This window comes from Mustela nivalis (genome assembly GCF_964662115.1).
Source record: "Mustela nivalis genome assembly, chromosome: 6".
Classification (NCBI taxonomy): Eukaryota; Metazoa; Chordata; class Mammalia; order Carnivora; family Mustelidae; genus Mustela; species Mustela nivalis.
The window spans coordinates 112,711,827-112,725,489 of NC_139025.1; the positions used below are offsets into that span (position 1 = coordinate 112,711,827).

The 13,663-nt window shown below is 53.1% G+C and overlaps 1 protein-coding gene across 1 annotated transcript in view; it reads right to left on the reverse strand.

Annotated features, from left to right (window-relative positions):
• THSD4 (thrombospondin type 1 domain containing 4) overlaps nucleotides 1-12,486 on the reverse strand; it is a 556,226-nt gene extending 543,740 nt beyond the window's left edge. The window contains exon 1 of the mRNA XM_082733853.1: nucleotides 12,230-12,486. The gene's annotated coding sequence lies outside the window, so the exon portion shown is untranslated. The remainder of the gene's footprint in view (nucleotides 1-12,229) is intronic.
• Between the last annotated feature and the right edge of the window lie 1,177 nt (nucleotides 12,487-13,663).

Genomic DNA, 13,663 nt, shown 5'->3' on the forward strand with positions numbered 1-13,663 from the left:
TTATGAGGCTCTAGATCTTACTTAAACCTCCCATTATAGCTGGCTGCCTTTGAGCCTGCTCCTGCAGGGGAAGGAGGACCCCATATCATTTTGGCCAGGGGAGATGGAAGCCCCGATTTGCCACTTGGCCTCCACTGACGTTGGCAGGGGAAGGGGAACCCATCATAACTGCTGAGCAGGGATGGGAGTTCAGCTCTCCAGCATGTCCCACTCACCCTTCCCTGGCTGGAAGGGGTAGGAATGCCTTACTATTGTACCTCATATGGCCTCCACTGGCACCACTGGTGGGAGGTAAAGGGGAACGAATAGCCTCGTTACCAGGTGGTGTTGAGTCCTGACTCTCCACGAGGCCATGTCTGAACACCCCACTGGGGAGAGGGATGGATGTCTTATTGATGCTGGATGGGAACGAAAGTCCAGGCTCCCCATATAGCTCAACTGAGAAAAAAGCCCTCAGAAATGGTCTAGGTTGTCACCATGCACTTAGGAATGAAGAATGAGATGGAGAATGTATGGCTGGAGGTCATCTGGCAAGTTCGTGCAAAGTCAGGGCTCAACACCCAGGCCCCTGGCTCCAAGATCACTTGTCTGTAAACCAAAGAGCTCCTAAGGCACAGGAAGAAGTCAGCCCCCCCAGCCAAAGCAATAACGAAAAGTCTCACCAGCCAAAGGATAGTGGCTGCCTCCTTTCACATCCCACCAGACCCCAGGCCAGAAAGCACACGTGGGTATGCACCATTATCCTCGAAACAACACAAACATACGTCTACTCAAGACAGGTCTTCCATCCAACACATACAGCAAAAGCATACTCGCAAGCCAAGAGCTACAGCATCACGGTCACCTTCGGGGCTGGTGGTCTTCCATCTGGAGAGGATCCTGGCTTTCCTACCATTGGAATCCCTGAAACCAAGATACACCCAGGAGCTGCAGAACTCGGAGCAGCCAGCAGGCCAGGCGTCCCCCCCTCCTGGCTGGAGAGCTGAGTCTGCACCCAGCTGGAGGCGCCTTTCCCAGACCCAGGGCCTCTCTGGTCTGGCCCCGGCTGGCCGGCTGGTGGTCTCAGCCCAGCACTGCTTATTCTTCTGCAAAGGAAAGCTGGTGACCCGGGAGGGGAAACTGCTTTCTAACAGCCTTTGTTTTCATTTCCATTTAAAAAGGTTAGTGACTTTACTGCATGTGGAAAGAAGCAAAGCCACAGTTTCAAAGAGGCTCAGCAGGTTTGGGGGCTGACCAAATACACAGAGCTTTTGGGTGGGGAGGAAAAGAAAGGGAAGCGAGGGAACAAAAGTTTAGTCCATGTTCACCATGTGCCAGACATACGCCTGGGTCCTCCTCCCATGCCTTCCCCTGGACTCTGCAGTAAAAATTCCAGCCAAAGTCAAGTTCCAAGGCCCCTACCACAGGTCATCACGCTGTTGAGGGACAGGCAGAATTGCCAGACTCTGCAACAGGATAGGATAATAAACCATTTCATGGGCTACAACTGGAAGCAGGGGATGGAATGACATAACAACGTGAATAAAGTCATTGGATGCCCACATTTTTGAAATAATATGATTAAATATTTTTAACTCACAAGAATAACTGCTTAAAGAATTACAGGCCATGTCGAAGTCGTTGCCCACCTTGGCATCAGCCAAGATGATAAATGCCCACCATTGTTTGAGAGAACTCGTGAATTAAGTTACATCCTCTTACAAGCACTCAAACTTGGGTGAGTGCTTTTGTTAACTACTGGGAGATTTTAACATTCACTCTTGTTATAACTGAAAACAATTCTCAGGCATAATAGTCATCTAGGCGAGGGGGTCAACAAACCCCTGCCCAGGGAGCCAAATCTGACCCGCTGCCTGTTCTGAACTAGAAAACAATAGAGAAAATCAGAAAGATACTACTTAAGGACATAAAAATCATATGAAATTCAAACTGCAGCATCCGCAAAACAAAACAACAAGGTTTCCCTAGAACACAGGCTGGTCCACATCTTTAAGTCCTGTCTATCGACCTCTCCTGCTCCAAAGGCAGAGGTGATTTCTTGCCACAAAGCCCCTCCAGCCTGCAAAGCAGAAACACTAACTCCCTGGCCCTTTACGAAAAAAGTGTGCCGGACCCTGATCGAGGCCCTCTGTCAAACGGTGCTGCCAGATTAAAAACACACCAGGATGACGAGGAACCACCACCACCACCAGCTCTTCAGGGAGCTAAAGAGCCGTCACGGGATCCTCAGCAACTTATGAATGAGTCCACGGAGCCACGGTAGAGATAACGCTGACCCCCCACGGGGAAAGCAACATCGGAGCAGAACGACACTTTCTGAGAAATGTATCGAGCATGGCCACACGCTCTGCTCTTTACGTTTATTTTATGGGAACAAAGTAAGTCAATTAGGAGAGATCTGAATCCTGGGAGGTCTTCAGGAAAGCCGCCCTCCCATCAATCCAAGAGCCCTCTATTTCCTTCCCCTCCGCCCACATGGTTTCCCTGTTAAGGCGAGGGACCCCCTCGGGTCTCTGAACTCCCGCCAGTCAGAATCTTGATGTCCCTCTCCTGGCCCCCAGCCTTCCTCCTGCAAAATGTTTATCACACCCATCATTCTCTCCGCCTGCCCCCTCCCCAAGGCTGTGAGTACCCCCGCCAAGGGCAGGAAGACCATCTGCTTTATCTTTAAGATGGTAAGTAAGGCACATTGGAAGCCCCTCACTTCAGTGGAGATGAACGAACACTGTCTCCTCTAACTCTGACCACGCCTATGACTCCTGATCCATTTCACACACAAGGAAGCGGATGTTCAAGGAGGTTAAGCTGTCCCCAACCACACGGGCAGAGTGGCAGAGTCAGGACTGGGATTCACACCGCTGACAACACAGGTTGAAGCTACCTGAGGCGCCTCGAGGCTCAGAAAGCACTGGAACCAGGAATAAGGGACTGCATGGTGCTGCCCAGACAGGACCCCCAGGGCAGAAGAACAGGATGTCAGAAGCTGCCACGTCCTTCTGCCCCCGCTCTGCGGAGAGGAAGCAGCCAGCCACCAAAGACCGCACACGGCTGTCATTCCATTTCCAGGTGAGCACCGGACGAACGCTGACATGACTTCTTGGGCGGAACTCGGGGAGTCCGCCCCTCACCGCGCCTCTTGCCCGGAGTGAGGTGCTGAGTTCCTCCGGTGCCCGCATGAGCGCAGAATGGAACCCAAGAGGGAAAGGGAAGGGAAGACGGAAAACAGGCCCCCCTTTTGTTTCTCAGCACCCCCACCTTGACCTCCCAGGTGCATTTTCTCCGCAGCACCCCTGAGCAGCGCGGAACGCTGTGAGCGTGGCTCCGGCTTTGGACTTGGTCATCCCATGGCTGGGAACTGAATTCCCAAACAGAACATGAGACACGGAGGGCAAGGACACGACACGCCGTACCAGCAGGCTGAACAGTGACATTGGTAGCCCCGGTTTTTTTGATTAGGGGAAAACTAGAGAACAAACCAGACTGTGAACTAAAATGATGGTAATCGTCATTTATGCCTAAAAATGGGAAGCCTGACTAGGTTAAGAGAAATGTTTACACAAAATCATAGTCTCTAAAAAAGACAGAGGTGCGTGTCCTTCCAGGCAAATCAAGGAGAAAACAGAAGGGTGTAAGCAGTGAGTGCTCCTATGCAGACATGAGAGGGGCCAAAAAAGTGACAGAGAAAGAGGAGGAAGGGAGGGATGCTTTGGTAAAGTTACATATAAACTCAAGTTAAAAAAATGTTTCTTGTGGAATCATAAATTATACAGTGTTTCTGGAAGGCCGGTTGGCCCATAGGTATCAAATACCTTTGGAGTCTTTGTATAGTATGTCCCTCAAAGAGCACTAATGCATTTACAGAAGTATCCCAAACATGCACGGAACAAGCAGTTTTATTTGTAAATAATGTTGAAACACTGAAAATAATCAACATGTCGCCAAAGAGAGGGTCATTTAAGCAAATAGTAACATTTCTAAAAATATTCTGCAGCCATTAAGAACATCGTGTTTCAGAAGAATACTGAATATTTAGTATCTAGGGAAAAGGTTTATGACTTACTGTGAAGTGAAAAAAGTAGTGAACCAAACAATATGTTCAGCATGATACCAATGTTATAAAACTCTGCGTGTGTGTGTGTGTGTGTGTGTGTGTGTGTTGCGCGCGCACGGAAAGAGACTACAAAGGCACACATTACAAAAAACAGTCATCACTGTTTGGGGAATTATGGGTCATTTGTGTTTTTCTGTTATTTCCTAAGTTTTCTACAATAAATACACCTTGTCTTTGTAACCCCCCAAAAATCAAGTCCGATACTGAGAAACTTAAGCAGCAAATCAGCGGAGCCGCTATCAGCAGGCCGTGTTTGCCACTGCAGGCCACCTGGGTCCCAGGTGTCACAGCTGACTGTGCAGCTGCTAAGATGCCCATGCAGCACCCACCCTAGAGAGACTCAGGCAAAGGTCACTCTCAAGCCGCCCTCCACCCCTGGCTGGCCTCTCCCAAGCACAGGTCCACTGCACCCACGCCACCTCGCCAGGACATCTCCCACAGACTCCACCGACCTCATGAGCCAAGGGCAGCGCAGCAAGGTATCTGGAGGACAGCAGCTGGGCCCGGGCGCAGCCAGCCAGCCAGGCCCGCACCTGCCCGCACTCCACACTCGCTCCACCTGCCAACAGGAAAACATGCGAGCCCGTGTGCTGCGTCTGTTAGGAGGCCGATACTCCATTCCCTCTCTAAGCAAAATCGCCTTATATTTTACTTTAAGACTGGGTTATGTGGTGATAAAAAGGAATGAAGGACTGATCCACACTTCAGGAGGGATGAAGACATTAATCTCAGTGAAAGAAGATGTTGTTAGGACTCCATTTATCTGAAATGTCCAGAAGCCAGAGAGAGAGAAAGGAGATGAGTGGTTTCCAGGGGCTGGGGAGGAGACAGGGTGGGGAGTGACTTCTAATGGGCACGGGGTTACTTTTGAAGGTGATGAAAATATTCTGGGATTACATAATGGGTGATGACTGCACAACTCCATGAATAAACTAAAAACTACTGAATTGCACACTTTAAAATGGTGAATTTAGGGACGCCTGGGTGGCTCGGTTGTTAAGCATCTGCCTTCAGCTCAGGTCATGATCCCAGGGTCCTGGGATTGAGCCCCTCATTGGGCTTCCTGCTCCACGAGAAGCCTGCTTCCCCCCACCCCTGCTTGTGTTCTCTCTCTCACTGTCTCTCTCTCTGTCAAATAAATAAATTTAAAAATCTTTTAAAAATAATAAAATAAAATGTTAATTTTATGGTAAGTGAATTACATCTCAACTTTTAAAGAATCATAAGTGGGTCATAATTAGACTTTTAAAGAGTTACCATTCGACTTTCCAGTGGGTTCCAATTAGATTGAGGCACTAACTGGCCCATTGGAATCAGATGCTTAGAAAGCCAAATGTCACTCTGCCATCTACTTGCTGTGTGGGCAGACTCAAGTTCCTTAACCTCTCTGTGCCTCACTTTTCTAGGCTGTAGAACAGGAATAACAATGTCTAGCTCACAAGAATTATTGAAAGAATGCAATAAATTAATGCTGGTAAGTCCCAGAACCTGATACAGAGCTCTGTAAACAGCAGCTCCTTCTCCTGAGCAGGGCAGAAGATCCCTTGGACTTCAAGCAAAATGAAACCCTCCGCCTTGACCGAAACATCACTAGAGTCAAGCAGGCCCTGGGTACTTGCCTGTTTTGACAAAGACATTAAATAGAGCCAGAGGCCAGGATGTCAGTGCACACCATGTAAAGATACTCAAAGCTTGAAGACATTGCTCCACGCCGAAGGCTCGCCTTATAACCAGCAGTAAAGCCCCACCACCCCCTGAAGTCCAAAGGGCCTCCTGTCCACTGCCGGCTGTGACCCTCCTCCCAACCATTAGATAAGTGCTACTATTATTAGCCTCAATCAAGGATGAGGCAATGGGAGCTCAGAGAAAGCAGAACAGGGGACAGAGCTGTGACTTGCGTCTGGATCAGCCTGTCTCCACTGTTCCTAATACGGCTTGCAAGGCAGCTGCCCTCTCTACCCTCAGCCTTTTTGCTTGGGGCTGTCAGGTCACAGCACGGCGGGCCACGGGCAGAGCTGGCCGGCAGTGGGCATGCGGCAAGAGGATGAGGCAGGCGTCCCTGGCCATCCACTGCGACCGGATGCCAAGCATGGAGGCAGGGGGCGAGGGGCAGGGCAGTGTCACCCAAAGGGCAGCCGGAGGCTAGGAGCCAGCAGCAGAGGGAGAGTAGAGGGGGGCCAGAATTCAAGGCACGTGAGGGTCAGGGGTCAAACAAGCGAGATCAATCAGAGAGAGCGTCGTCAGCTCCCCCACAGCAAGTTTTGGAGATCCGGAGGAGATGCTCTCATGCCTTTCCCAGAGAAGCCATGATCTCTGGGCTCAGCTCCAGAAGCCCGGGGAACACGATGGCACTTCCAGGGGTCTAAGGCTGCTGTGAACACGTTACACGCCCACGCATCTTACCCGGATCTGTGCTCTTATCACCCTCTTTTCACAGACCGGGACACTACAGCACACAAGGAAACTGTCCAGGAAGCCACAGCTTGGCGGAGGCCGAGGCAGAGCCCAGGAAGCTGGGTCCCCGGGGCTCCCAGCCTCAGCATCCCTGCGCTGCCGCCCCACCCAGGAGAAGGTGGACCCCGCTACTGGAGCCACACGCCCTCCTCTCTGCCTTAAAATGCCACGTGGTCAGAGGCACTGCCTTTCGGGAGGAAAAGTCTGTTCGGCAACTACCAATTTGTAATTTGCTGATAGGCTCGGAAGGTTTCCAAGAAGGAATCAGGTCGAGCCGTCTCCCAGCTGTCCGTGTATCCATGTTCAAAAGAAAGTAATCTCTCTTGATTGAGCCTCCAAGAAAAATGGTTAAGTCCGAGGCGTGGCTTGTCGCCCCGGACCGCCCCCTCAACGCCTGGTAGTCACGTGGCTGCATCCAGGCCATAAATCAAAGGCCATGCTCCCCTTTCATCAGATGCCTGTAGATAATTCCCTCGTGATTTCCCTGCTGGGGCTCAGAGGGCCACGGCCCAAAGGGTTAACATCTCATTTCCTCTGTCTTTCAAGCCTTAATCCCCATCCTGAGCTGGGTGCATTCCAAGCCCACCTGGAGCAGGTCAAGACGCGCCCCAACCCATGGCTGGCCCTTCATTTCCCCTGGCAGGAGATTAGATGGGGTGCCCATTAATCACTCATTACTTGGGTCCTCACTCCTGGCCAGCCCTCAGGCAGCCCGCCAGCTGGCAGGGAGGGTGGGGCGGACCCGCCTGCTGCCCAGCCCGGGCCGGAGCTGCCCAGGGTCACCTTCCTGCATTGAGGGCCCGGCTCTCCAGCTCTCCGGCTCTCCGGCTCTTCTGGACCACGCCCAAGGGAGAGGGGCCGTGGGAGAATACCGCGGAGCATCACTGAAGGGACCTGCTTCTGTAGGGCTCACCAGAGGGGACAGAGATGGGCACAGTCCATTCCATGGGAAGGTGAGGTAGAAAGAGAGGAGATGAGCAGAAAGTGGCCGCTCTCCCAGGACAGCTAACCAGCAACAGAGAACACGCTGCTCGTCTGTTTCTGAGGTTCTCCCTTGGGGGATCTCAAGGGAACCGGGGAAGGGAGTGGAGTGGGGAGAGGCTATTGAATGGATAATTCATTACTACTACTACTACTATTACTACTACTGCTACTATTATTATGCAGTATAAGTGTTGATCTCCCATATTTGGACAATTATTCAGACACAAACCCCCTGGACTTGGGGGGCTGAGATTATATTTAGCGCACATACTGAGAGCTGCCTGCCTGTCAGACCCTGACTGGGTACACAGAAGGTGAGAAAAACAGGGTGAGAACAGGCACCGAGCTCCTACTCCATGCTGGCCTCTCCCTAATGCTCAGCGGGCCTACGCACCGGTCCCCATACCAGACTCCAGATGGCTTTTGGCCATCCCTCTGTCACACGCACCAGAAACTGTGACTTAAGGGCTTATAGAATAAAGGGGTCACCAACACCAGACCCCACTCTGGCAAGGGAGGTGAGACTTACCAGGCCAAGGAAGTGAGGGGCTAGCATGTCGTGTTTGGCCTTATGGGGAGGGGGTGGTCCCAGCTCATTTTTTAACCTCAGAAAACCTGGGGCTCTCAAACCAACCTACCTGATCTTGCTCCCTGAGCCTTGCCCAGGCCAAGAAATAGATCCACAAGGAGCCTGGTGGGGCTGGGCTTGCGTACCTCTGCAGAGAGGGGATGGGGCATGTTTACAGGACTGAACAGAGATTCCCTTTGACTGAAACAGGGCTCTCTGTCTCCGCCTGGCTGGGGCCATGATGCACCACTGCTCACTCCTTAGAGTCAAGGTCAAGGCCTCTGTTAAAAAGGTCACCTAGGTCACAGGGTGACCTAGGATAAAGTGATTGATCAGCTCACCACCTGTCACCAGAACCTCCCTGTGAAGGCAGCCTAAGGCAGTGGTCCTCACACCAAGCGTGTAGAACAATCAGTTGAGGCAGTCTTTAAACAATGCCAACTCCCAGGCCGGCCTCCACCCTGGAATCTGGTGTCTTCCCAGCCAATGTGAATTCGGATTCCGATGTCCCACAGACAACCCTTTCAGGTAATAGTGAGACAGTGGAAAGAGCACCTGACAGAGAGCCGGGTTCTAAGACTGAGGTTCAAAACCTGAGCTGTTGACCTAAGGCAAGTAAGCTGGAATTTTCTTCCTTGTAAAATTCAGATTATACCGTCTCCCTCACAGGTTGCTGGGAGGATTAAGGCATCCGGCAGAGCACACCCCAGTGCTCACAAAACGTGACCTGAATGAGTTCATTGGGCCAGCGAGGTTCCAGAAACCAGAGAAGTCAGTTCTGAAGGCCTGGAGAGAGAAAAAAAGGGCAACACAGGCGCAGAAGTGAGGAAGGGGTCCCAGCGTCAGCTCACAGGTCCTCAGAGGGGGAGGGAAGTGGGGGGTCCAAAAGAGGGCAAGAGTCCACGAAGTCTCCTCCAGCCAGAAAGCCTCCCCCTTCCCGGCGCCTGCCCGTGTCACACTACAACTTCTGGCCTAACACGGCTCATCACTGTTTGTACAGACAAGAGTCAGTAATATGGCCGCCTCACATCTAAGCAGATGTAGATAACTATCACAGTTCTGCACGCACAGGAAAGGAGAGATGGTGGAGGGAGGGAAGAGAAGAGACAGGAAGGAAGCTGGGAAGGAAGCGTCGACACAGCCATGCTGTCAGGCCAGCAAGAGCTGGCCGTGGGCTGGCACCAGGCTACCCAGCCTGGAAAGGCTCAGGAAGGAGAAGCCCAGGGGCCACTCTGGAGAAACTTCAGGGGCCTGGGAGATGAGGTCGGCCCGCCCTGGACGTGCCCAGGCTGTGTAAGTAGTAAATGCAAAGGAGGCAGGGGAGGACTTCAGCTGGGTTCAGGGAAGACTGAGACAGGTGTGTGCAAGAGAGGCTGGGGTGTACTTTCTGGCAGAACCGAAATTCTGAGCCGCCGTTAGAGTGCACACAAGCCCATCATAAAGACACCGGGGACATCAGGGAAGAGGTGGGTGGCTCTTGAATCAGCTCTCTCCAGCCCTTCGAAACTGACTTCTCCAGTGAATTAAGATAGTTCCCACTGCCCAGATGAAGACTAATCCTTGGCCTTGGCTACCATGTCTACACCAGCACGTTCATGTCGCTAGGTCTTTGCTCAATCTCTTCCTCTGTCTGCTATGTCCTCTCTCCTTCCAGCCTTTCCCATCTCCTTGAACTCCTCTTCATGCTGCAAAGCCCAGCTGTAATTGTCCTAGCTCCTCCCATGCAGGAAAAGACTCTCCCTCATTGGTATTCCCAAGGTTCTTCATTGTTTTGTGGTTACTTTTTTTTTTTTTTTAACATCTTTTCCTCTCCTGGGTGGCAATTTATCATCTCTTAGGCTGTCAACAGATCCAGGGCATGGATATTGTCCTGTTCTGAGTCTAAGCCTTAGCACATGATACCAGTCCCTGGAAGACAGCAGATGCTCAAAAAAATCAGCTGGACAAGAATTAAATAGAAGTGAATCCTGGGGAGCCATTGTGATTTCTTGAGAGGAATGATGTGGCAAAATCAGAATTTTAGGAATATTAATCTGTCAGCATGAAAGAAGATGGATTGAAATGAGAAAAGTGACTCGTGGCTGGGAGTCAAGAGGGGAGATTATTACTGTAACGTGGACATGGTTTATGGAGGGAGCAGAGAGGAGAGAGACAGGAAAATGATCCCCTGTGATATCACAGAAGAATGTGGAAGGAACTTGGTAATGAACGCGCTATAAACGTGGGGGACAGAATGGGGGCATTGAGGGCACTCAAACACTCAGACTGCCAGCCAATTAGGAGGCAAAGGGTACTATGCAGGGAAATGCCGGATGAGAAGGGGATGGGGGGTTCGTGCCCCACCACTCTTTAGAATAATTGGCTGCAATCACAATAAGCATTTCCAGGCAACAAAACAAAACAAACAACCCCCCACCCCGAAAAAACTCTCAGTTAAAACATCCAGCCCTGATCTTACTCCCAAACTCCGGACTGTATTTAATTTTACTCATTTTTTCCCTAGCAGCCAGTTAGAAAGATTTCTTCAGGGTAGGAGATAGTGACAGGGAGATAAAAACCAATCCGAGTGCCCTCTGGGAGTTGGGCGGGGCAGGGAGGTCAGGTGACCTCACCTGACCAGCCCTCCTCTGGAGAGGTCAGCCAGGTGCCTCATTCTGTAGGGCCTCCAGGATTCTTGATCACCCGAACCCACTTCCCAGGCCAGGACCTCTGGGAAATCCCTGCTCCAGCACTGCAGAGGGTTATAGGAAAGTCCCAGGACTCCCATCTGCTTCCTCGCATTAATTCCAGGACTAGGATTTTGTTTTCTAAGGAATTCAACTATGATGCCAACAAAAATCTGTAGGAATTGAGTAGTACCGTATTTAAATTGCATATTTAAAATGTTTGCTTCCTTGCATATTGAGACCCAGGAAGATCTATTAAGCCCTTTATCAATGAAGCAAAGACAGACGCAGGTAATGCAGGTTTTAAGAGCTGTGTGATCTTTGAAAAATTTTTAGACGGTTACTGTGCCTTGGTGCCTCCAGCTGCTAGGAAAGTCAGACAAGATGACTCCTTGGACCTCTCTCGGGTCTCCCTCCAGGTCTCCTAGTCCGAATTCCAGCAGGCATCCACAATCATTTCAGCTACCCAGGTCCACGGGGGCACAGAGGAGACTTGAAGAGACGCAAGCATGCACATTTAATAAGCAGCAGGGGAGGCTGGGGATGGGGTGGGGTGGGGGGCGGGAGGCTGGGTGTGGACTGCTTGGGAAACACCAGACCCACAATTTCCAGACGCTAAGTGGGCCTGAGAACGCCCTGAAATCCCCTTCCCAAGTTAGGGCTCTTGGTTATTTCAAAGGGAAAAAAAAAAAAGAAAGAAAAAAGAAAATACGAACTTCCAGATCTCTGCAGCCCCAGGAGCTATTTCTGAAACAGCCAGTTCTATAAGCGCGCCAAGGACCGCAGGTACTTGGGCTGCACTTGAGGAAGTGTCCGGAGTTGGCGGAAACAACCCATCCACTCCGGCTCCCAGAGGCGCTGGGCTGCAGCGGCTTAGCTCAGACACACACAAGGATTTGAGGCTTTCTAGAAAACGGCGTGGCCGAGGCCCCGGGCCGGGGCTCCTTGCGCGCCAACCGAGACCGACCAGCTCTCCGGCCCGGGGCATAACAGAGGCGAGGCTCGGTCGGGGCGCACCGGCTGGGTGTGCACTCGCCGGTCCCCCTCGGCCCCGGCCTAGGGAACGCAGGGCCCCGACTACGGAACGGCCCAAGTTGGCTGTCCCTAGAGTTTCAGAGGTGGAGGGTGTTAGGGTGAGTGCTGGCGCCGTGACCAGTAAATCCCCAAGGAAGGAAAGGAAGGGAAGCGAAGCGAAAGGAATGGAAGCGAAGGGGAGGAGAGGCGGCACAGCCGTCGGCACGGACCTAGCGCGCGCTGGCTCCCCAAGCCCGGCGTGGGCGCAGCCCCGCGGCGCCCCGGACACACCCACTGCACCCCACCGCCCGCGCCTTCGAGTCCTGCGGTCCCAGAGCGGGCCCGAGAGGAGGGCAGCGGCCCGGCCGGGTCGGGTCAGCGCGGACGGGGCGCAGGGGGCGCGGGGCGCGCGGCGCGGGCGGCTCTGCTCACCTGGCGGTCCGCGTCCCGGATCGGCCGGCGGCCGCCTCGCCTCGCCCCCGCGTGCTTCCCGGCGCCCGGCAGCCCGGAGCACGCCGCATGGACGGCCGCCGCCGCCGCCGCCCCGCGCCCGTCCTGCACGGGCTCCCGCTGCGCCCCGCTTCGGCGTCGGGCTGAGCGGGCGGCCAGAGGCTCGGGTGCGCGCGGAAAGCTGTGGCTCGGAGTTTGCGATCGGGAGAACCGGGATCCGCGCTCCTTCGGTCCCTCCTCCCTCCCCCACTGGCGGCCTCCTGCTGTCATCTGGAGCCGCTCCTGTCGCCCCCTGGCGGCCGCCTCGGAAAGAACCGGCCCCCACTCCACCCCCGCGACCCCCGCGAAGGGGCCCCTTGCAAACAGGAGCGGGACTGAGCCCTGGGTACTGGAACAACGGACATCATCCCATAAAGAGGAGGGCGGTCTAGACAGGAAGGTGGCGAGAGCGGAGTGAAGCATGGTGCGGATCGACCAGGACCCGCTAGGGGAGAGGAAAAAGGGCTGAGACCAGAAGGTAAAAGAGGGGCAGATAGTCGAAGGCCTTGAATTACGGGTTCATCATATCCTGGGTTGTGGGAGCGCCTGAATGACTGAGGTCCAAGAGGGGCAGGCGCATCCTTGTGTTCGGAACAGTCATTCTGACTGCAACAGGACGGGGCTGAGGCTGAAGCAGGCAGCGGGCAAGGAGAATACCGTTGTGTACCAGAGCAGGCAAGAAGGCAGGACTGGAAGGATGGGGAGGGAGGAGCCCTGCTCTAAAGGGCACAGAGGTCACCCGCACTCGCCCGCTCAAGTACAAGTTAAGACTCACTGGGCTCCCAAAGGCAATGGAAAAGGACCAGAGCACTCAAGTTCTCAAGGGGCATGAGGTAGACGTGAAACACAGTCCGCAGCGATTCAGCATTGTTTCCTGTCCTATGCAAGTTACCCTGGGGGGAAGGAAAAAGCTACCCTGGGGGGAAGGAAAAAGCCTGCGGCAAACCACCACCACCACCACCATCACCATCATCAAACTTTGGTCTGTATATCCAAACCCTTCCTCTTACTAATTGGGCAGTATTGTCCCAGTGAGAGCATGAGTAAGCTGGTTAAAGGCAGGAAGAGGGCTGGAGCTCCGCTTCTTGGTTCCTAACACAGTGCTCTATTCCTTACATTCAAACCGGTGATGACAGCTGGTGAGGTAGGAAGTAGTGAAAATGTGCCCCCTCTCCCAGGAGGGGTGGGATGACCTCAAACATTTGAAGAGGCTGTCCAGCTATAGGCAGTCTCCCTCGGAACGAGTCAGCCTGCTTGTTGATCCTGCCTTTAAAAACTTCTGCTAGTGCAGGTACCCAGCGGGACCTTGAAGGTGGCTGCAGAGGGCAAGCTCCCTGCCCCCGAGCCAGGCTCAGTGGGGATGGGTGTGGTGTGTGG